Source organism: Gymnogyps californianus, chromosome 1 (assembly GCF_018139145.2).
Source record: "Gymnogyps californianus isolate 813 chromosome 1, ASM1813914v2, whole genome shotgun sequence".
NCBI lineage: Eukaryota > Metazoa > Chordata > Aves > Accipitriformes > Cathartidae > Gymnogyps > Gymnogyps californianus.
Window position 1 is genome coordinate 123,137,998 of NC_059471.1, and position 25,700 is coordinate 123,163,697.

Genomic DNA, 25,700 nt, shown 5'->3' on the forward strand with positions numbered 1-25,700 from the left:
AGGATCTGAACAAACCAGTTCCTGCAATAACTTTAGTACACAAATAGTGTAGGAGCAGCAACCCAGCTCTAGAAGTTGCTATTTTGACTCAATGGAGAGTAGGTAGCACTTCAGAAGCAACACTGGAAGTCTCCTCTCTTTTCTGCTGCAGAGGTTTGATCGTACGGTCACTAAGTCAATGATTAAGTATCAGTGATTTCAAAACTGCAGGGGTCAGAGCCATGTAGAGCCATTTCTACATCTAAAAATTAAATCAGACATCTAAACATCTTTAAAATATTGTTCTGCAAATGCCTAAAGTCCACTCTATGAAGACCATCTTCTGGAGGACAAGAAAGAAATTCTGGCTCAACTGAACTGACCACCATACTACCATCGATGAGGATTTCACCTTAGGTCATTGATCACCACCTTCATTGCTGAGAGTGCCAGCTCGGTGTTTCTCAGAGATTTGTTTTGCCATTCAGGTTTCTGAAGCCTCTCACTCCTGCTTTGTTTTGCTTTCAAACAGTATACTCCTTTGAGGCAAAAAAATATGGTCTTCTATTTACCTGTTTGGCTGGATATCTTATACTGCACCCAGCAAAGACTGAGTGCATAGGGACAACTGCAGGGGTAGATACTAGCTCCATGCTCAGGTAACAGTCAGGGTCAGTTCCATGTAGCTTCTACCATGTTTTTTTTAAATGTCTTGGTCGTGAGGTATCCCACTGCTTTATGGAGTAATGCTCCCAGGCACTGAGCTGGGGAATTATACTGCCTCTGTAGAAATCTAAGGGAATGTTTCCAAATAGCTGGGAGCAAAGATTTAAAAAGAACCCAACCACATATATGCATATATATACACATGCACACACGTACTATCAGATGATCAGCAGTAGGCAGGAAGGCATGGAAATATTTAAGTGTAAGCTCTTTTGAATCAATTGGACATTTGATAAGAATACTAAACTATTACTCTAAAAACCTGAAATTGTTTTTTGCTTTGTAAATCTATGTCCTTAATTACAGACAGTGTGAGAATTAGGAAGAACCTGAATTTAATATTGAGTCAGTTGTGACTCCAAAAATGTAGAACAGCAAGAAGGATGTATGGGCTTTTCATATGCTTTGTGAAGTGCTCCAGCACACAAGTATGCTCAGAAACAGTATTTATTTCTAGTAGCCAGCTGACTTACTGCTGCTTTGATCCTCCCTGCTGAAAAGTTTGTCAAATTCTCCCTTTTGACTCATCTCTGATGCACAAAGTGCCCAGGGGATGGCTTATGGCTTAAATGCAACCCCACCAAACAACTTACAACAGCTGTTATGATTAAATGCACAGTTTCAGCTTTAAATATGAATGTCCCCAGCTTCAGAAGGCATTTAAAATGCACTTCAGTGTGAGCAACTCAGGGCCATCCTCACTCTTGCTCTAGAACACCAAAAAAAAATCCTCACAATTTTTGCACTATCTAATGAAAAGGTTCCTGGGTCAAGCCTTGTGGAAGACTATCCTTACCTTCTTCAGGAAACATCCTATGAAGCCAGTATATGAGAGGCAAGAAAGAAGACAGAAATCGAGGGTTGCATTAAAGGTTTCTACTGGTCTCGAGGGTAGGACGCAGAAGAAACTGCATAAGTGGCTATGGTAGTGCTGTGCCTCACTCTTAGCTTCCTCTGGGCTGTAAAAAAGCAGGTGTGATTTTTTTCTTTTGTTAGAAGAAATATCCTCCACACTACCAGTTAAGGACATCCTGCATTGCTGTCTGCTGGCCTCTGAGCTCAAGAAGAAGGCAGATTGGGATACTTGCTGGTGGCTTGGGTGGCAGCTTTCGCAACCCTGCCTGTGTCCTGACTGCTCAGAGGAAAGGCTGGGCAGCTGCTGGGATTCAATTTCCTTCCCTCACAGTGCTGCAGAGCTCTGCCCAGGGCTGCTCCCATAAATACATGCCTGCAGGTAGACAACAGGAATGGGAAGAGCTAGTGAGACATTAGTGAAATTCTACCCTATGCCTGTACAGATATGTCTGTGATCCATGGGAGCTGTTGCATGTTAACCTTGTGCCCAACTGGCTTTCCAGATAGGGACTGAAGCAGGTCCCTGTGTATGATACAAGCTCTTAAGCAAACAATTTGTCTCAGCTGTTTGGACAAAGAGAGGCACTTTGAAGATTGTCTCATTCTCCTCCTAGAGCAAACCTCAGCCTGTGTTAAATAGGCAAAAGCTGAAGTGAATCCTAGTTAATTGCAGCCTACGGGTTCTTGGCTGGTTTTGGCTGGGCGAAGTCAGCTGTCTTCTGCACCTCTGGGAAAGAATCTACACAAGGAAGGGGTGAATCTCTTTTCATGGTGAAAGATCTGACGTGCTAGAAAGAGCTTAAAATTTTGCTACAAAAAATTGCATGCTTGTTTCATGGCTGTAGAGGCAGATTTAACAGAGTGGGGACTACAGCTCTAGACTGGAAATGTAACTCAGGCAGCAAAAATGCATTTCGTAATCCTTTTGTTTGAGAATTCTTTCATTTGCTTCTGCTTGTTTTGGGCAACGTGCTGGATACTTGATGCACAATACTTAGGTTGTCATGCACAAATATGTAGAAACTGGATACATTATCTAAAAGAGCAGTCACAAAACAGAATTATCACAGTACAAGTGAGCTCACATCTTCTGTAATAGGCAGCTCCTGCAGAAGCTGTCCTCAAGATGCTTCCGTCCACTTGTGAAACAAAATTCATTGTATTGGGTAGTGGGCAGCGCTCACCTTTGTATCAATACAGGTCTCAGAGCAAAACCCAGATTTTGCTTTCTTAGGCTGAAGCCATGTATCTTTGCCTCTGCAAGTAGCTGAGTCTAATTTCACTTTATACCAAGTAGACCAAAAATCCCATTTGAAAGGTGACAGGCCAGTGAGTTAAGCAATTGCACCACTGGTGGGGTTAAGGTGGATAAATTATATAAGACTAGAGTCTGACACTAAAAAGCACCAGCTGGATCAAGGACATTTCTATCCATTCTGGCTCATTAGACTTAGGACAACAAGGTCAGCTATGTTAAATTTAATCACAGGGCTTCCTAGAGGGTATGGTAAATGTGTTGGCTAATTTTTCATACCATATTCCAGATAATATATCACCCACAGCTTGAGAGGTAGCTTGCTTGTGTTTAAAGTATCCACTCTACTTATGGCCAGTTAAGACAAATCTTTATTGCTTTTCCACCAGGATGAGCCAAATTAATCACAAGCATTTACCTCCTTCCTCCCCTATTAAAAACAGAGGGGTTGTAGTTCATATATGTTAGCACTCAGTTTGGCATCATCTTTTTAATGGAAAAATAAACTGAGCTGTCTATTCTAAATTGAATCAGGCAAAATAAATAAGCAAACAAGATTTTTCGTTGCTGTAGGTACAGAGACCATGTCCGGAAAGGAGAAGGCTAATTAGTTTTAAACTCTTTGGGGAAAACAGTGTCTTTTTGTACTCTGTTTGTAAGGTCCCTAGCACAGTGGGGGTCTGTTCTACTACTACAACTTCCATGTGCTACAGTAATAAAAATAATAATACTGTGAAAGTTATTTAACATTGAGTCATCTTGGGTGAACTCCATCTTGCCTCTGGAAGGTCCACTGGCCCTCACGGAACAGTGCCATGCATGAAGAGAAGAATGGTATGAACAACTTCTATGCTGCTGATACAGCTCTTATCATGCACAGCATTTTTTAATAATTAGATATAAAAGCTAGTGTGATAAAGCAGGAGTAGGTAGTACCCTCCCACCCTTCTGCTGCCAAACATCGTCCTGGAGAAAACAGTGCGATGCCCCACTAGAGTACCATTTTGCTTTGCTACTGCCAGAACATCATACCAGTCCAGGACTTGCATTTGTGGATTTTCCATTTCTAGGAACCACCATTTCTCCATTTCTGGTTGCCTTGCTGGCAATCTTTCTGCTCATTTGAAGGCAGCCCTCATGTGAGATAGTGTGTTGGTCTGAGTCACCAAAGGAGTTGTCTGCCATGTAAAAGAGGTCCTACCAAGGGAAGCACGCACTGCAGCTGTTGCTGCCCATGCTGCCATGATAACAGGATTCGTGATCTACAGTGAGCCAATCCATTATCCTGAGAAATGCTAGCATCATATTACTTATCATTAGCTTAACTGTAAATTGTTAGCTAGAATCCAAAGAATTATCAGTGAGAGAGAAGCAAACATCTGTCCTGGCTAGCTTTACCTCACTGCATAAAATTCTGCTTGCAAAAAAAAAAAAAAAAAGCTGATTTAAATGGCTGTGCCTGAATCTTCTTCCTTAAAACATGCTCCACATGGTTCCAACAATAAGAGGCCAAGGAAAGGGCTGGAGTAATGAGATACTGCAAATGCTGTGGTGCCAGGCCAGAAAGAAAAGGGACAACAGGCCATGCTGGTTAGGGGTGTCACGGGACGCAATTAGTTAGTAGGGGCAAAGTGAGGGGTGTGGCCTCCACCTACGAGAGGCTGATCAGCACTGCGAACTGTGTGGCAAATGAAAATTTGAGGACCCTCTGCTGGCAAAGGGAGGTTCTGGCACCTCACTTGGGGAAAAAACAACCCAAAAAATAAGCAGAGGCCCACAAGACAAGTGGGACTTCTGGTTCCTGAGCATTACACTGTGGCATCTGAGTTTCATAAATAACCTCGTTCCAGGAAGCCTCCCTCCTGATCTTCAGTGGCTTCCTTAACCCCAAAGGATCCTTTCATCTTCAATCTCCTCCTCTTCCTTGTACAACAAAAAAAGTAAAACGAAGGGTAAATGAAAGGTTGCTAATCATCTGCTGTAGGCACATCCAGTCTATCTAAAGGTCCATGTCATGAAGCACTCATCATGACGAAGGTATTGCTTTGCCAATTCCATGTAACAAACAACTTGATCTAGGCATGACAAGACTCTTCACTCCCCTCCCCACCAGGCTACTGATCCTATAAATCTTATCTAAGGTACTCAAAAATAATGAATGATGAACATGTGTTAAAACAATCAACCGATTACACTGAATTTTTGTATTTGAGTTAGGATTTATTTGGGAAATGTTAATACAGAAGCTTGGTATTATTTCACCGAAGCAACAAGAAAAAGGGACAAAATACATCATAAACCCAAGAGAAAAGGAAAAGTGGCTGTAGAATAAGCCTACATAATACCTATAACTACTATGTACTCGTGAAAGGGTCAGCTCCCTTGGTGCAGCGAAGCAGGTCTAAGCTAGGTTGCCTCTAAACTAATTATTCTCCTGGGAAGTGTTGGAAAGACTCCCTAGGGACTTCTGCAAAGGCAGAAAATGCCAGATGACACCACACTATGCCTAAGCCTCAGAAGGCTACACTTTCAATGCTAAGTGATGGTTTAGCACCAAATTGCATGCAGGTTGCTTTATCTTCGGAGGGTTCTCAGTGGTCTAGTTGGGTATCACCATATCAGAGAAGTACCAGATATTGAAAAGTCAAGCTCAGTTATCAGCAATACTATCTGAGATACCGTAATTATTACCCCATAATTAATTGTACATCTCAGATACTCTGGCACAGTAAGTAACTAGCAGTTAGGTAGTTTCTTATGAGTGACAATTTTTCAGTAGCAGTAGGTGAGATTTGAAACCTGACTATGCACTGCTCTGCAATTTGCTGAATTATATACACCAGGATGAGTGAGTATTAAGATGCTAATAATGTGATTTAGTAGAACTTGACATTCACTTCAGCCTTCTATTTTCCCACTGGTGTATAAAGAAAAACAGCTTGCTTTAAGGTCAGGTGTTTATGCCTTTGTATTTGTATCACTTTTTCCTGTGGAAGTTCCCATAGCATGTAGAAAATCAGGGAGATAACTTGACCACAGGTAAGAAGGAGACCTTTAGAAGATGCACTCCTCGATTCCCATCAGCCTGTATCACTAAATGCAGACACTGGAAGCAGCTTTCTGTTTGCAGTAGAGGAAGGGAAGAGGAATAGCATATCCAATTAAAACAGGGGACCGTTTAGGCAAGCAGAGCCAGGGAGCCTTTTGAGGCAAATGTCTACTGTATTACCGAAGCCAAGGCAGCAATGCTGATTTACACCAGCAGATGAATAGCAGACATGAGTGAGTTAGAATTTTGCCCAGACCATCTGTTACAAGATCTCTATGCTTAAAGTTCCCTGGGGTTCTTTAATGACTAATAGTCAGCTTATTCAGAGGTTTTATGCCTACTCCAAAAGACAACAGACCGCGGGGTTTGTAGAATATGGATACTCCTAATCTCATGCTGAGGTGTTGATTCATTACAGATTTGACAGAGTATTGATTCATTTCACTGAATAACCAACAACTTTTCTTTAAGCACTCTAACATTTCCTAGGACATCTACTGTCCAAATACTTACCTACTCTATTAAAAAACTCTGATCAATTTGAGTTCTGCGGATGAAGATATGCAAAGTTTAGATAATGAACAAAAAGCCTGCATAAACAACTCAATTCCAAACATTAAAAAATGGATAAAAATCTTGTGTTTAGACCTATTGGGAGGTTGTTGAATAGATACCATAATTTTATGCTACTGAAGACATTTTACTGTTCAGTATGTTTTCCATGTCAAGTTCTAGGACAGATTTGAGCTCATGCACAAAAAAAGTTTGAAATATACTTCATTTCATATAAAAAGAGTCATTATGGTTCTGGGGTATCACGTCTTCCACATGGCACAATCCTAATATCCTGGTTTAGACTCTTAGAAATAACTGTGATGAAGAGGACAGATAACCAGTCTTTCTATCCAGACTGCCTGCATTAATTTGCAAATCTGAGGAATCGGTCTAAGTTACAAAAGCATTGTTTTACAGGTATTAGCACTTCTCTCTCCCCCCTGTTTATTTTAGACTGAGGGCACTGAGTTCATAACTACACAAGGATTTGTTACATTACAAATTCTAGTGATCCTGACGAGTCATCAGATGGTTGCCAATGGAGAGCAGGCATTGTAAATGTTCTATCAACTGATTCGATTCGGTCAATAACAAAACGTCCTTGCAATTTGAAGCCTTGTTCACGACTCTTACCAAATGGATCGATAGGGTCAGTTCACTGCTTGGTAGACATGCATTCAGATCCACTGTCATCATCCTTGTGGTGCACCTGGTGACCGATGTTCACTTCTGCCTGAAAATAATCTGCTTGTCTGCAGACGTAACACCCGTTTTGTACTCAGTCGTTGGCAGCTGATACACAGCTCCCTCATGGACCCTTTCGTTTTCTCTCAATTAAAAGTCAAACATATAGTATAGATATTTTTAATGGAACAGAGCCTAATATAGTCTAACATGAGTTTTTTAATTTATTTTTTTTAATAAGGGATGGATAGGAAGCATCAGATAATACGATGGGAAGAATGTCCTTTCTCCCCTTTACCTCCCAGTTGTGGGATCTGACATTGAGGGTGGGACAGGAGTTTTATGTGCCTTCTGTCAACCCTCTGAAAATGCAACAATGCTTTTCATGGCAGCTTGAGAGAAAAAATTAAGAAAAGGCCTGTGCCCAGAAGAAAAACCCAGAGCAAGGCCGTGTTCAAAGACTTCCTTCAGGACACTGGGACAAGCTGCATTACTTGGGGATTGTCATGGCCAAAATAGATGTCTGGTCGCTGACACAACACCTGAATTGGCATCATCTGGTAAACTCATCAACAATCTCATCAAGGAGGCTTATGACTGAGCAAACGCAAAGATGGTTCATTATTTTCTCACACACAGAGGTGATTTGGGGCCTATCAGCAAGGTAATAAGTCAGTACAACTCCTGTTAATGCTATGTCTACTTTTAGAATAAGAATAACTTTCCAGGTCTATCATTCCACGGCTTTGTGTTTAGGTCATGCTGATCCTCTGGCCCGTAAAGGAAAGAGCCATGTCCTCTGTATCTTACTGATGAATCCTTACTGAATTTAATGGGGCAGAGCCTCGCTGGTGTTTAAATCAACACAGCAAGATGACCCTTTACTAAACACAGTGCTCTGCCACGTAGGACAATGGGGATCACCTGGGATGAAGGAGGAGGAGAAGGACAGGGTAACCTCAAAAGCAGAGGAAAAAAAAACCCTAACAACATTTTGCAGAATCCTGACTGGCACGTATTCTTCTCCCTAATGTTTTCTTAGATTTCTTTACATTTTGGGGGAAGAAAGAAAGGGAGATATAGAAAGCACCCATGCTTCCTTTTCTGTATGCAGAGAGCACTTTTCTGGAAGGCCATTAGGATGGTGCATGGCGATGTGAGCACCCCTGTGTTAATTTAAAAACTCAGTTGGTGATCTTGAGGCAAACTTAAGGCCACTCTGAATAAAGTGTGTGCATGTATATTTGTACAGTGAAAAAAGTCAGGGTTTTGTGTTAACAGCACTTTGCTTGACAGACCCTTCACAACCTAAGTACTGTGGCAAGTCTCTATTGTGCTTTTCATTTCCTTGCTTTCTGTTTTCTTAGGAGAATTTTTCTTTTTACAGAATATTATTTTTCAGTTCTAATTTTCAAAGGCCCTCACTGTGAGGAGCTTTTCACTGCTGACATGCTTGTGGGGGTCCTTTGGCTTTCATTTAACATTCCAGCTGGGTTTCTGGGGCATCACTTTAAGTGCAGAATCCCCTCAGGAATAACAAATAATCCATTTTGTTCCCTTTAACATTTGTTGTATGCTTCCTTACTTTCAACCAAGTAGACACATTTAGTAACCATCACCGGCTACCTCTGTCAGCAACGCCTCCACTCCCCCACTTCCAAACACAGAAAGTACAAAAAACAGACTTAGCTTCAGAGGTGGCAGTGGTGGGGGAGAACAACCCGAGGAACGAGGAACGGTCAAGCCTGTTATTGCCAAAACACAAGAATTCAAGCCAGTGCTCAATGAAAATAAACAGGCTGTTGAAAAAGAAGGTGAAAAGTGAATGAAAGTTCTGCTGCCTCGGGGAAAACAATCTCACCATTTGCTTCATCGTCTAAGCCTCTCTTCAGGACAGCACTGAGGCAGGTACCTTCATTCTTACTGAGGACAGCATCTAAACATGTGATCAGAGATCAGCAAATATGCACCTTAAGGCATTTCTCTGAATTGGGGTCTATACATTGCATGCTAAGATAAAACTTCTTTAAAATTTTTTTATTGTTTAGCCGTTGTTTCACTAACCAGCTTAGGAGACAATGCCCTCTTTGACATTTAATGCCTCCTATTCTTTGCTTATTCCGGTTACCGATGGAAAATTCACCTTTGTGCCTGACCATCCTCCTCCCCTGACCACACAAATGTGCCTCAGATGCCTAACCTGCCAAAGTAATTCTATCGTCTGACTTCTTTGAGTTTCCCGTCATGTGCACTAAGGCACCCCAGTGCAGTTGCTGAAGGGTAAGGCAGGGTAAAAACAACAATAGAAAACAGTGTAAAACAAGTGTAAATACAAGCCCCAGCCTCTCTTTACCACTTGCACCCTGTGTAATCATTGGCACCAGTAGCACATTAAATGCACATACTTGACACTGTTTCTGCGAGCTCCGCTCTGAATCACTTTGCAGAGATGCAAGTGACATAGTAATGTATAAGGCTGTGAAAAAAATAATAATGATGAAGTCTTGGTCTATTCCTGTTACCTGCTGCACATCACCTGGAGCTGAAGTATGAATCTGAGGTACGTGGGTTAGTGTGCAGCTGACACCCAACAGATGCCTCAAAAGCATTGCACTTTTTTTGCAGGGGTGTCCTGGTTTCGGCTGGGACAGAGTTAACTCTCTTAGTAGCTGGTACAGTGGTGGGTTTTGGATTTAGGGTGAGAATGATGTTGATAACACGCTGACGGTTTAGTTGTTGCTAAGTAGTGCTTATCTTAAGCCAAGGACTTTTCCGTTTCCCATGCTCTGCCAGCGAGCAGGTGTACAAGGAGCTGGGAGGGAGCAGAGCCGGGCAGCTGACCTGAACTAGCCAAGGGATATTCCATACCATGGAACGTCATGCCCAGTATATAAACAGGGGGAGTTGGCCAGGAGGGGTGGGTCACTGCTGGGGTATTGGTCAGCAGGTGGTGAGCAAGTGCATTGTGCATCACTGGGGTTTTTTTCCTCCCCCCCCCCCTTCCTTTTTTTGTTATAATCCTTTTCATTACTATTATTATTGTTATATTTCATTATTACTATTGTTAGTATTTTATTTTACTTTAGTTATTAAACTGTTCTTATCTCAATCCACAGGTTTTACTTTTTTTTCCTTTCCTCCTCCTCACCCCACTGGGAGGGGGGAGGGGGAAGTGGCTGCGTGGTGCTTAGTTGCTGACTGGGGTTAAACCATGACAAGGGGGATGAGTAGGGTTTGGGCAGGTTCACCTGTGTTTTGCTGCTTGGGTGTTTTTGGGCACGTGGTCACACCCTGGTTACAAGTGAGGTAACTCTGGCAAGTCTGAGGGGGGTTGCCTTTGCGTGGCCTGGATGGCATAAGGGTGATGTAGGACAAGGTGCCATTCCCCCACGTTTTGCCAGCTACATCTTCTTTTTCCAGCTGGAAGTTATGAGGTAAAGCAGCCGGAGGTCTTAGGCCATTTTTCTGTGGTTTCTAGACACCCAGCAATATTTGCTAAACATCTGGAAACATGGAGCTCTCTTGGCTTATGCATATGTGCAGATCAGATCAGCTCTAAAGGCGTACACAGATTAACACACCCATGTCCAGTGAGATGTACCCAGTGGACCCAGAGGCTCACCACTGGTGTGGGAAGAGAGGAGGGTCTTGTATTTCTCTCCAGGAAAGTCCAGAAAAAAGACAATATTTTGGCTGTGGCGTTAGAAGGGCCACTGTACTTGCAAAGCCTCTGCCAAATCTGTGCGGCAGGGCAGCCCCTGCAAGCAGGGAATATTGCCCCTGTGCTTCAGAGAGCCAGCTTCTGGAAGCTTTGATTCCTGACACAGCCTTTTCTGCAGCATCCCTTAAGAGCAAAACAGATTTCTGCTGCTTTCACATCATGCTATACGCAGATATGTGGTTTATTTGAGATCAGTTGAGTTACAGTTTATATTGGCTGTATCAAAATCAGATGCAAGCTTATAACATCCATGTGTGGGTGTCTGACCTTAAAGCAATGGGAAAAAAAAAAAAAAGAAACCTACCTGCATCATCAAGTTGGTGTGCAAAAATAAAACCAGCAGGTAGGGAACACTCCTCATGGGGGATGATCACAAAAATGTCCCAGCATCAGGTGCTGCGTTGTGCTGAAGCCCCTGTAACAAACACTCTGTCAGTGGACACAGCTGAAGAACTGTAATTGCTCAGTTTTCCTCAAACTTTGGCCTGTATCGCCGAAAAAAGTAAAACCTTTATTGAGTGTAGAGTATATTGTGGGCCTCAAAAGCCTGCCTTGTAGGTTAGCCTCCATCTGAAAGAAAACTATAAATCCTCTAATTCCATTTCACTTCATGGAGCCCAAATGCCTTCAAGGAACCATTCAATATTTGTGGCATTTAGCAGAGAAGTGTTGTAAACAAACACTTAAATGAAGATTAGGCACTTTTAAACAAAATGCATCGCTAATCACCACTCCCTGACAAAGTCATCTTAAGTGCAGCTTATTTCTTCAAAATCTTACCCAAAACTATTTGAAAGTTTTGAGCACCCATCCAAGGACAGCTGCCCAGAAGCTGTGGGCAGGAAACCCATCTTCGGGCAGGACCTCCACAACCTCTCCTCAGGGCCAAATGTAAAGACTTTGAACAACTAGGATAAAGGCAGTGATCTTACTTAGCATAAGATATCAGGTAGGCTGGTATTCTTTGGGGTCTGTCTTAATTTTTTTTTTTGTCAGGTTGTTTTTATTTCCCTGCTTTCCACTTAAAGCCTTGCCGTGTTGCTATCTGAGCTGGAAATCCATAAAGTTGTCTCATCACCAATGTATTTCAGAAAGTAACTCTTTCTTCTTTCATGATGTGAAGCCTTTAGGTTTTTCCCTGGGAACCACATTTCTAGCAGATACCTTGGCAACAGACAGTGCCTTGGTCTGATCCTTATAAGGCTTTAATCAGAATCATTTTTGAAAACATGGATTAAGCTCCATCTATGCTATAAAGAAACCATTTTTCATTAAGCCATTTTCAACCAAACTGCATTCACTCAGGACACTAAATCATGCAAACAGAATATAAATCACTTAGAGGCTCTATAAATCATGTTGGTCACTGATAAAAAAAAAAAAGAAAGATTAAAGTATTCATTTAAAAATGAGCTAAAAAAAAAATGCACTTCCTGCATCTCCATTGTCCAGTGTAGCCTCATTTAACTGGGCTGAAACCTATGTAAGGCAGCAGGTTTTCAAAACTGAGGTAAAAATTGCTAGAAGTGGTCAGGAATTTCTGGACTAAACTCTTCTTCTCCCTCCACCCACAATGAAAAAAAGCAGTCATCTGTCAAAACTGAAATTGATTGATGGCAAAGGTTTGTTTTCAACAAGTCTCTCAGCTTTAAAAAAATTGAAAAGAAGCTTTGAATGATCAAGAACTGCTGTTTTGACATTTTTTAAAGTGAAAAGTTTTATTTTCTAATTGAAAGAAACAAGCCAAAACCCCACGTTCCTTTTGTACTAAAAAGAGGCAACTGGTTAGAAAGGTCACAATCAAAATATACTCTTTGAACATTATTAAAGTAAAATATTTAGTTTGGCCCCATCTTGATTTTATTTGGAGATTTTCATCCAAGTTTTAAAAGGACCTTTCATCCCTGGTGGGAGATAGGAAAAATACTGGAATTCTTGAAAACCCTGACAGGGTGAGGAAGCCCATTCCCATCCAGGTTCAGTAGCTCTTTCTCTCGCTCCAGTTCCAGTGGAAGGGCACTGAAGGCCATCTGTCTCTTGACTTGCTTTAAGATGGCTGAATAGCAGCAATGAAATTACTTACAGGCTTTAATTCTCAAGAGCCCAGAGATGTACAGGTAAGATCCCAATCACAGAAAGTCATATCCTCAGCTTGGGTCAACAAGAGCAGCAGCTGGGCTAGTCTAGGAGTCAGGCTTTATCTTAGACGTATCGTGTACTGGCACAAGCATTTGCTAAGGTAACAAATCAGACCCTATATCTAAATCCAAATGTGAATTATATTGGCTACAGTGCTACCTGTGTTGGCCACTGCTCTGCTAAGCTGTTGGGGTTTTTTTTCCCCATTAATGTACCTTCTGAGTCCATTTTAAAGAGAAACTAACAAGTCAGCCATTGATTTACCATGGGACCCGTTAGCAGCAGGCATTTAAAACTGCAGACCATTTACTTTAGCTGTATTATGGCCCTGCTGGTATCAATCACCATAACATCACAGACATCAGCAGGGCTGCACCAATTTATATGATCTGAGGATCTGCCTTCTTACCTTTACCGAGGTACTTGTGGTAATTCAGCCTTGATTCTGAGAGTGGTTATTTGCAGCTGGACCCCTCGTAGAGCCCCAATGAAATAAAATTAGGTGAAGCAATTTCTAAGGCAATTTAAGGCCATTAAACCTGACCGAAAAGTGATTAACATTGTTTGTGTGATTTACTGCCCTGGCTGAGCACTGTTTGGTTGAAAATGACTTAGTCAAAAATGCTTTTACATGCAGCAGGGAGCGGACTTAATCCATGCTCTCAGAAACACTGATTTTAGCCAAATATGGAGGGTCAGATACAGACACTCTGATCATTACCAAAGTAGTGGCCTGAGGTATTGTTCTAAGGAAGAAACACAGGTCTCATTTCACATCTAGCCTTGAAACTAGCAGGTCTCCACCCATAAACTGCAATGCAGTGTCAGAGCATTCCTAAGAAAAACCCTCCATTTCTGCAGTGAAGTTTCATTCTTATGGGAGGCAGTTAGCAAAGTAGAAACGGAACCACGGCCGCCGATTTGTTGAATCGCTGCAGCTTATCATAAACTTCCCCCTTCTCTGCCCCAGCGGTCTCCCCTCCTCAGCCTTTCCAAAAAGAGGAAACTCACTTCGGAGCACATCTACGTGCATGGTTCCCTGTCAAAGACAAAGAAAATGCCTGAAGTATCAGAGACAATATTCGCAATGCTCTCTAATCCAAATACTGTTTTCTGACAGTGTCCCTCTGTCACTGTTTCTTAAATAGGTAGGAGAGGGGTGTGCAGGAGAACCCTTGGAAAGCTGCTTCTAATTGCTTAGGTGGTGCACCAAATTAAAAATCATCTCATTCAACAATTCTCTGGCCTAGATTTGTTTGCTCGCACTGCCAGATGCAACTTAGCGGCACCTGCTCACCTTCTGATTCGGAAGTGAGCTGGCAACACCTGTTCTGATTTAATTTGATGAAGGTAAATCACTGCACGTCCCCTAGCAGCAAGGATCCATTATCAGTAACTACATTATCTGCAGCGTACTAAACATTTGCTCTGAATACACTTACAGGAAGATAAGCAAAATAATAGGAAGCATCTCAGTAAGAAGTTGCCAATCTAAATTTTTCCCTCTCTAGGTGCACCTAGCTGTGTGGGCAGAAGGGAGGAAAAGTGAGTTTACCATCAGGCTTTTGAAACCTGTAGGTGAATGCAGATAATAAATCTGCATTAATGGCTGAGGACTTGTAGCTCCACTCAAGAGGACATCTGCAGGAGGTGGAGGACTTATTCTGAGCTGCAAGAAAAAAAAATATGCTTAATGGTTGCAGTTGTAAGAGAGAGAGCTGGTGTAGTTCATGAAGGTGGGTTATCATATTTCTCCAAAGGATGCCTGCCAGAGCTGCATAAGTGGGAACAGGAGGTGGCTCCTTTGGGTTGTGGGTGCTGTGGGGCATACAGCTGTGCAGCTCACTGCTTTTGCATCAGTGGGTTGCAGGACCATTGTGGTCTCCCGGCTGCTACTGGGCTTCTCGTCTGGATTTGAGGAATTCAAAAAACATCATGAGGGAAATAAAAAGGCCTTTTGGCAGTGTAGGAAAATAGACCCAAAAGGTCCTCTGAAAGGAAATGCAGATTGCATGTGAACAGCACAGGCAGAGATTTAAAATAGATTTCCTTTTTGAGTCTCCTAAAGTCTGCCACAATGCTCAGCTAATGCATCAGTAAGCAGCGAGGCTTGCCTTCTCCTAAACAAGCCCGTTTCCCAACCAATAACTACTCAGTACACTGCCGCTTTTCCCTCTTCCTTGCATCACCTGGCCCCAGGAACGCCAAAGTCCCTTTCAGAGCCAATCACAGTTCCCACTCTTCACTTGTTCGTTAGCAAACTCTGCCTCATATTCTGTCTCAAACCCCGTCCCAAAATCAGACAACAGACCTACAAAGTACAGAGCGGAGGTGTCTGCTCAGAGACGTGTCTGCTCAGAGACGTGTCTCTCAGAGGACCTCAGTGCAGCATCCACAGGTATGCTGCACTGCTGGCCCTTAACACAACCCCTAGACTTTAATTTCACTCCTGTCTCTACAGCAGTCTCAGAGCTGTTCATCTGCGTCAGGACATAACAGGACACAGTGCAGTTTTGCTTGCTGTTCACCACTTCCCTTTTGACTCAGCTACCACCCTCTGGTTTTTTTTTTTTTTTTTAACAGCTCAATTTTGCAAAGCTTAACAGTGAAATTGCAACCAAACATAGGTCACATAAGGGGAGAATTACCTCAGAGGCATTAAGAGAGAGCAAAAGCTTGCATCAGGTTTTGCACAGGCACAGCAGCTGACATATGGCACAATGCAACAAGCAACCAAACCCAGAGCTATTTGGCAGTGACCTACACATCTGCTGGAGTGAGAAGCAAGGCCTTAGGGCACAGGTCAAACTGTTGAATGAGAAAAAGCAGCTTCCCCATTCTTTCTTACAATGCATCCATCTGCGGTACAGCTAATATTGGGAATGGGGCCATACCTATTATAACACCCTATGTTATAAAACAGAACTCTAAAATTACATTGTGGGGTTCTCTATCTAAAGCTGGATTAAATTTACTTTGTGTTCAAATGAAAATGTTTTTTTTTTTAATTAATATTTTCCCCTAACTAGTAGACTGAAAATTCATTCTGGGGTCCCACAGAAGTTAAACCCAAACGCTTCTGTTCCATATTTCTAGCAAGAAATGTTGCTTAAACAAAACCTTCCCCCTGAGCAACACCAAACTGATTCAGTGGGTTTGGGAAACGGGGAGTAGAAAGACAAATTTTAGTTGTAAAGGAATGAGGATTAGGATTTAGGGGTGGCCTGAAGGTGCAGAGTTAAAGAGAGGGGAAAATCAAGGTAATGCATCTGGGGAGCATGGAAAGAGGAATATGAATAAAGAATATGTTTTTTGCCACAATGAATTTAAGTGACTGGCAATGGTATCTGGAAAGGCAGACACTAGGGAGGCAGGCAGAGGTGGGAAAGTAATTTGAAATGCATTGCCATAGAGATCTGAGATGCACTGATGCAGAGATAACACGAAGTGGATGCGAGAGAAGGGCTGTTGCAATACCAATGGAAAGCAAGAGGTAAGGACTGCCACAGAAGAGGAGTGGAGAAGAGGATAGGCATATGGTGGGAAAAGGCTGAAGGAGGACAGAGATTTGAGAAGGAAAAGGTATCTGCCAGTATTGAACCTAGTAAAGAAGTTCAAGGATGAAATAACATAAACAGGCTGACCTCAGAGCACTTTTATATAAAGGGAGCTGCCTGGTGCATGACTCATATCATCAGGAGATATAATTCAGTCACAAGCTTCCCGTCACAAAAGGGCTGAAATGGCAACGTATGTTTTCCAGTTATGGCTTATGATTGAACTACAAGCTCCCTCCCATGCTGAAACAAGCTGCAAGCAGTAGTCAGGGTGATACTCCACTCTTCTCTGAAATTGTAGTCCTCTTTCTGTGCAATTCAGAGATTTTACTGGCTAGTAGTTTCTTCAGGGTGGTTTTGGGTTTTTTTTTCTTTTTTCCTTTATTTGGAAAAAAAGTCTGCTGACTTTGGCAGCATGACTTGAGCAGGTTCCTCTTTTCTCTGAAGGTCTTGCACTACGTCCCCGAGACACAAAACCGATTCAGACTGGGAAGTGCATACTAATGCAAAGCAGGATGAGACAGTGGCTGAGAACTCCCTTGCGACAGGATGGCAACGACACAAGTGCAGGAAGCTGCCAGGAATTTCACAGGGTAAGTCCTAAAAGCAGAGTGAGGTAAGGCGAGTTGCTACTTCCAGTAGAGTGAAGTCACTTGAAAGATGCAGAAATTTCCAAAATTGGGAACAATGGGTTCCTGGAGGTGAACGATTCGTAGCAGACAGAAAGAATTCAGGAAGAAGAGAGTAATTTCCTTTGGGAGGTATTTTCAGTGAAATTGGCCCAACTTCATAAAACCCAGGAAGCTATAGTTTTTCCTGCAACAAATATCCATCACAGCAAATCAGTCAGACCTAAGACCAAGTAGGAAGTTACACTGCTAGGAGAAATATCCTGCATCAGGAAGCCAGCTTACTTCTAAGCCCCAAAGGACAGCAAAAAAATATAACTTAGTGGTGAACTCAGCCAATACTTTAGTTTTTGGGCTAGCTCAGGAAGACCCAAGTCAGCTTTCAGGAATTTCTGGCTATAAGCCCTGCTATTTGGAAGTCAGAAGGAAGAAAAGAAAAGAAAGAGTCTGCCATCTGATGAAAAGAGAAAAGAAAACCCAGAGGACTAACAAGTAAAGCCCACTGGTCACCATGTAAATCCCAACTCTGAAATGTGGAAGTTCACAGTCACTTCACCACATCATGCAGAAAATCCCTAGAATAATCCAAGGAAGAAGGGTGCGCTCATCATCATCATCATCGTCTCTCTCTCTCTCACACACACACACGCACAAACATGCACACTAATACAGGTTTGTACATATACACACTTCTGCTTCTTGGGATCAAAAGAGGTACAAATGGCAGCAAAGCCTTAACTCCTCAATGCGGAACGGTGTCCATGTGTAATGTTGAGCTACAGTAGCCTTCAGTGAAGTGCTAGCTGGACAGCGAGATGTTAAGAATAACATCGTCTAATGCAGAGGGCCTTAGGGAGGAAACCATTACGCAGGAGTGCGGAGCCACTGCTTTTATCCATAATACCAAACACTCAGAGAGGACAGAGTGTTTCCCTGTCCTTCTCAGAGGTGTATGAAGGTGAGCAACCATCAGTTCCATTTTACAGAGGTGGACATGCTCACAAATGTTGCCACTTAGGCAATCATTGGTATATCTGGACACAAGAGGCAAGTCTAACTCACTAGGTCATGTTGTTTTTCACATACATCGGGCTTTCCCTCATGAGCCTGTAAAAACAGGCAAGGTGCAGAGTCCTCAACACCACCCCAGTATTCTCAGTGATTACAAGAAGGGGGTACACATTTTCATTTAATTACACTCTGTTTCCCTCAGTGATGCTGGAACACTGGGTAAAAGATTGTTGTGCTGACCACCTTCTCCAAAACAAACACTTGAGAGACCCTGGAAAAGCTGCAATGCCAAATGTCTCATTAAAGGCTATGCTATCCCGTATTACAAATACATAACTTCATAGTAATTACATATATTACATAATACAAATCACTTCTACTTCAGGTAAAGAAAACTATTCCCGTTATCAAGTGCAGAAGTCTGATTTGATTTTTTACAACACAATGCTCTCCAGAGTGAGCAAATTCGGTTTGGCTTTCTACAGAGTACAATTATAGGCTTCAAGTAAAAAAGTCTGATGAAGGATTCAACAGTATCTCTTTGTAAATTATACTCTGGCGTTTGCATTTTTCTCCCTATTTGATGGGGTGAGGGGGAAGAGGCAATTGCATAGAACGGGACTCGAAGAAAACATTTCAGTAAAAAAATGCAATTCCAGAAAAAGTTCCATAGGATTCAGAGAGCAGGTATGTGCGGAGTTGATTAGTGGCAGGCAAAAAATGGGGGAGAATTAGGGAACTGTGAGAGAATGAGGGAATGATCTGGCTATTTTTTGTGTGCTCCAGTGAGTACGATACGATGCATTCTGGAGATGAGAATGCACGCGTCTGTTTCATAATGACTATATTTGATTCTGCAGCTGATAGAAAAGAAACAGATGCAGCCACTAAGAGGCTGGGCCACCGCACTGGCTGACATAATTTACAATATTAATATATCTATTTAAAGAAGTCTGCTCATTCAGCATAATCATCCTTTTCTTGATTAGTTGAGTCACTATCCAGGTTTCTCTCACCGTTTTTTTTTCTTTTAATCATGCTCACCCTTCTCTGCCCCAGCCTGACCTGGCTATGTTTGGAGAACAAACACCTCTAAATCTTTTTTGCATTTATACTGTGAAGCCTAATAAGCATCTTCATTAAAAATCTAAGACATCATTAAGGTACTGTTTCTCATGTTGTCAATTGTAATGGGGAACATAGAATGCATATTGTATTACTTAGTTTTTCATTCGATTTCCCTACAGCAAAGCAGGAGAGGATAGGGAAGCAAGCAAAGCAATAAACAGGAGCTTTTTTTTTTTTTCTTTCATAGCTGGATGGTCTTCAGACACCTGCTTCATGTATCTAGTGATGTGTGTTCCCTCCAGCCTCCTAATACCTGATAGTCTAGAAATGATACCCATATCATCCAAACGGTCTATTTTATTCTCTAACCATAAATTATCGTTTCATCAAATGTGACCCTCAGTTAGATATGTCTCAGCCTTTACAATGCACATCCCCAGCCTTTATCAATGCTATTCTAAAGGGCAGGCATGTTGGATTTAATAGTCCTCTTACTTTTCCCTTCATTTTTCTGTCTTTTGTGACTTAGACAATCAATCTTCTCACTTTTCTCCCATTTTTTACTTGAGAACTTCTATTTTTATTCTTGCTCCTGCCTGTGTCTCCTTTGTCTCTAACAACCTGTCAGCAAATAGCATTTTCTGTGTTGACACAGCTCTTTCCCTTCTGATGGCAGACCAGAGGCATTAGTGTAACTTAGCTCTGCCCTGGAGTCAGGGGAAGGGGGTTATCGCCTCCGGGGTAGTGACTTGGAAACAGATAAACTGCTCAGAAGAACTGGGACTGCTGCTCTTGCATGGGCGCTTCAGAATGCCTCCCCAAATTCCAGCTAACTTGTCCTCAAAACTATCCCTGCATTTGGATGTTCATTAGCTGGTTAGGATGATGCTGTAGGATGATAGGTTAGGATGTAGGTTAGGATGACTTCTCTAGCATGACAGTAACACCTCCCCCTCTGATACTTGCTTGCACACACACAAATTTAATTTCTTTCACAAACGCCCCTGTGAGCAGGGAACTGTCACTGCCTAGCATGAGAAGCAGGATCCCAAAGCTATTCCCTAGTTTAAAGCCCATCATGATACAAGTGGTAGAGGCCAGCTGAGGTCCTTGCAGCTTGCTGGAAATGCGACTAAGCTCACCTCTAACCCCACCTCCCCTCTCCTCTCCGGCTGTACGCACAAAATGGCACACAGAGAAACTCCCCAAGGCTCTGAAACGCTGAATAGCTCTTCCCGTGCTGGTCACCTTCACTCTGCACCACAGCAAGCCAGAGCAGCGCTGAGTGATGGAGAGCTTTTTCTTTCATAAGTGTGTACCGAAGACACTGCTCAGACGAAGGGTTGAGAAATATGATTTCTCCCCCTCCCTCTTTTGTTTGTACTTTCCCCCCCTAACAAAAAAGGGTCATTTCTGCAGCCTCTGCAGTCAGTAGGGATTTTATTGTTGAGCTCATCAGTCACAGCATGGCTTATAAATACAAAATGCCAGCACAGATCTGTCAAGTCTCTTCCTCGCTGCATGACACTTACCTCTCTGTTCCCTCCCCATCACTCCCCTGCCTTTTCCACTCTCCTGTGTCTCCAGGCCAGCAAGTCACTCACTGCCAGTGCAGTGCCAAAGTGCTTCTCCAGGTGTGGCTTCCCTCTGCCCCAGCTTTGCCCAGTGTCACGCTGCCTCTCCTGCCGCCCCCTGCGGAGGGGGCATTAGGAGGGGGTCACACCACCCAGCACCCGCTGGTGGAGGCAGGAGCGGGGAGCACACTGTCCCAGAGGACTCACCAGGCTGCACCTCACCCTCTGGGTAGCAAAAGATGTGTCAGGCCTCCTGTGACTTAAATCTACATAGAGTATTTCAATACCACAATGACAGTCCAGGGCAAGGACTAGTGTTGTTAATAAAGCTGCCTCCTAGTCCCAGGGATTAGTCTATAGAGCAAAAGAAGGGGACTGTGTTCCCCGACAGGACAAGGCTGCCCCGTGCATTCCATGCCAGGGAGTCATCAGACATCAGATCAAAGCCTGTCGAGTACCAGGTCTTCAAGAATGCTAATAGTTTGTGTGGTGCTTCAGATGAGGGTGTTTCAGCAGAAACTCTTGTACAGCTCCATAATACATTACAGAACTTTAATTCTAATTGGACAATGGTTTCCAGGAGTGGGTACAACTTGTATGAGAATGTGGAAATCCCTTTCCTCCACCAGCCTCTGCTCTGCTGCGTCATGTTACAGACCACAGAGTGGGATGCCGGCCTGTGAAGAGGGAGAATGGCCCCTTGCTTGGCTGCTGTGCAGCTGCACAGCCTGTCTCTGGCTGCCCACACCTGGGATCAAGCAGCAGTGACAAGCCTCTCCCCATACGTGCACAAGTGCTGTTGCGGGAGACGGTGGGCAAACAAGGTGGCTGAAGCTCTCACAATTCACCCCTTTCTACCACTTTCCCTTCTTCTCTCCCCCAGGTGAAGCTATACCTGATTTATGCAGAACTAGGAAAACATAGAAGTCAAAATACAAAAGCACAGGCAGGTTTTACTCAGAGGATACTCCTGGTTCTTTAGAAACCTCTAGTTTATGTCAAAACCCCCACTCTCTCTCACTGTCCACCTTCCTAGATCAAATTTCACAAAGTTTCAATTGATTTCCAAACTCATTTTTTCCCTGTAAGCCTGTCTTGCTGAGGTCCCGTGACTTGCACAGCAAGCACTTCTTTTAAATGCCTAATCATGGCCACTCCAAGCTGATGTGGGATCCTCTATCAAATCAATGTACTGGAAATCTGGAAAGAGCCAACAGTTACTGTGTGTGGTCCCCTCTGACCCACTCCTGCGCTATGCCATTTTACGTAGAAAAGGTATGTGCCAAAGAGAGGGGATGTCAGATAACATAGAAATGGTTACACAGTAGGTAAAACAGGAAAACACTCTCCTGCTGATGAGGATATATGCAACATGGACAGGTCATTCACTTCTGAAGGAGACAAGTAAAGCTGGCCGAACAATCAGTATATCTTGGGAAACTTCCCAGAAGTCCCATGTTTCATTCACGTCAGACCTTTAGCAAGTTTAACTTAAAGATGTTAAATACCTTAAAAACTAGGACTAAGCTACCTCCAAAAATACATTTCTACCATGTTCTCCCTAAGGCAAGACATTACTGACAATAGATTTCACATGGAAAAAATGAAGTTCCACTTTCCTATCCCACTCCTGTCCAGTTCAGACTCCTCTGCTTCCCAGGGGATGCAAACAGCTCCTCTTCCTCCAGGAATATCTGAACTCAAAGAGCTCTCTTTGGGAGAGGCTTTGGGTAAGGATCCCACCCTTGCCAACTTCAAAAGCTTCTGCTTACGACTTCCAGCATGAAAAGCTAGTTTTCATTTTTAGGTCTAATAAACCTATATTTTTCTGTAAAAGTAAGGAAATGTAGCTACCACTTGGTAAGGCCGTGACTCTGTAAATAAATTCATGTAGCTAAATCTGTCTGGATTCCCAAATCATCCATAAAATGATGGCCTAAAAACTGCATGCAAAAGTTGCCAAGATCAGAGAAAGCACATTTCTCTTATTCTTATTTGGACCTCCATGTATACATCAGCAGAAGATTAGCTTATACATTGTACATCGTGTTTCAGTTCTTTTACAAAAAAAAAAAGCAGCTGTTTAAATATTTTCTTAACTGTTAAAAGGGGATTTCTTTTTATAGTGCAGATAATTAAGTATTGAAGATGTAGTGATCTATTTGATACAGAGAGAATAAAAGACTTGAAGAATTTTAAATAAAAAAATACAACCCAAACCCTATCTGAACTGACTACTGTACACTTTGAAATTTAAGGCTGATATTTTATCCCTATTCCTACAAAGTCTTCCAGTTAATGGCTGTGCATATTTACATCACTTAAATTCGTTACTTTCATTCTTTCATATTGTTCTATGAATAGAAGAGAAATTTATGAAAGAAGGGGGATTAAAAATTATGAAAATAAGACTTAGAGTTGAAGTTTGTTCTCTAGTCCATATAAAGAGCTAGGCATGCAACATTTTGTCAAAGTATTGTGCACTGTATTTCTTCCTACTTCAATAACAATAAAAAAGTGATTTGAAGAAAAAAGAGAATTTTCCTACAGCTTCTTTCTAACTTTCTGTGTAGCCTAATCACTTTTTTTTGTATGTAATATAAAACGGATTTGGACCATACAGAAAAGTAGTGAGAGACAAAATACCAGAGTTTGGTATCTGCAGAGCCATCAGGTACCTGTTATAGCCATCAATTCAACAAATCGCTTAAACGTGCCTATTCTTAGCACTGGCTGAACCCCTATGGGGCTTAAGCACGTGCTTAACGTTTTGCTGCATTAAAACTTGGACTAAGTAGTAATGACTGTGTTTTAGTTTGGTTTGTTGCTGCTACCATTGATAAATGTACTTGTCACTGCCTCTAGTAACAGTGTGTGTTGCACTGTGGCCTTAAAAATTACTCCACAAGCGGAAATCCCACTGAAGTGCATTAGTATGTGCTTCTTAAATGGAGCTAAATAAATATCCTAGTTCTTGCTAGCTTCTTCAATGACATTGCTCGTTTGCCTTTTTAGCTGCAGTTTTGCCAACTCCTTCCCACACCTTCTCCCCACAATCCTCCACAGCAAATGCATCCTTGGGATGCTGTGGGGGTCCCAAGAGCACGCTAGGACATTACAAGAAGGTGGTGGTTGTGCTCACAAGGCTGGAGCACAACGGTGGCCACCAAAGGAAAGGCGGGAACATGACATTGAGGCCAAAGGGTGGAGCAGCTGGGAGGAGAGAAACAATCTGGGAAACGGTTGTATAAAGTACTCACAGAACCGGTAATACAAGCTTAACTTCCCAAGCCACAAAGCTCAAGAGGGTTTGACAGGTAAAATGCGTAAAACCAGTCCTGAAGGCAGGTCATCATGTGTAACAAGAAGAAAGCTCTTCAGAGATGTTTTATTTCCTGAGCTCTTTCTCTTTCATCCATACATCCACACACCAGACTTTTTGTGAGATAAAGATATTTTCAGATAGGGGTAGTTTCAGGCCTTTCTCTGTGCCAACATTTTGCAAGCTGCCAGGTCAAGTGTGTGCCCCCTCCGCTCTCCCCCTCCTTTTTCTCCCCGCTCCCTGTTTAAGCTGGGGCTGCATCTGCTTCCGAAGGAAGGAGGCATATTTCAAATCTCCAGGAAACAGGAGACTATCATTGCTCTGGTTCTCTCCAAAATTCAGATAATTGATTAATGAACTTTTCCCCTCTGCTCTGCTCATTTGCAGCAGCAGGAGGAGATGGAGGTAATTATGGCACTTGCAACTGAAGGTTCTGTACCGTGTGGTTACAACCACCAAAAAGCTAGAAAGAGGAATGCACATGACATGAGGTTTTTAAGAGTTTGTCAAACCTCAGGAACGAAAGGGGTATCAGCAACAAGTCTCCACAAGCTGTGCTGTTTGCGGTCTTCTCATTTCCACACCACGCCTGACAGTGCAGGAGCCATGGTAATGGATGCCCCAGATATTTCCTGCCATTGCAGCTGAGCCCACCTGTAAGCTCAGATTCAGAGACATTTGCATGTCGCCACATATCTGATCAAGTCCACCGCAACACACGCTTAATCTATTTGTTACCCACCTCGTAGCAAAGGTTGGAAGCAGATAAAATAAGTTCAAGCGCACTGTTTGCAACGTCAAGCTCACAGAGAGTTCATTTGCATAAAAGCAAGCTCAGTTATCTTCAGGGAAGGGACTTCAGAGGATAATTCAGCTGTAATAGGATCCACATTTTTTCCTGCCAATCCCAAGTCACTGTTTTACATACACGTGAGTGCCTCTTATCAAACCTTCCTCCTTCCCCTCTTCTGTACAAAGAAAACAAAGCCCCGCACACATACAGAGTCACTTTCCCTAAAGAGCCTGCAATTTATAGATGTCATGCCTTCGAGGGGTTGCAAACAAACAGCTCACTCTCCTCTGACAGCCACAGAAATCCACTGACATGACAGAAATTGGGGTTTAACTGTGCCTCCGCGAGAACGGGTACTCGAGCCCAAATGGGGTACCCAGAGGCACTGCTCTCCGACATCCAGGAAAGACATCCACTGCCCTTAGTTCTAGAAGGTGCTGTAACTTCAGTTTGCATGCTCTGAAATCTCTGGCACTAAGGGGATTAAATCAAGCCTTAGCTTGTGGGTGCACTCCATTCATTCAGTAATCAATCACCCTAAAACATTCCAAGAAAAAAGAAAGGTGTAATTTGTAACTAAGAGCAGAAGAAAAGGAAACGTAATCAATATTAGAATATAACCAACGATGGGAAAAAGTTTCCAGCACAGGATTACCAATGGGATAAACACAAAGACTTAGAAAACAATTACACAGAAAGCTAAATCATCCTGGGATGATATATGTCAAGAGGACTGCTGTACACGAAGGCAAAAGCCAAACATGAGCAACAAGAAATGAACAG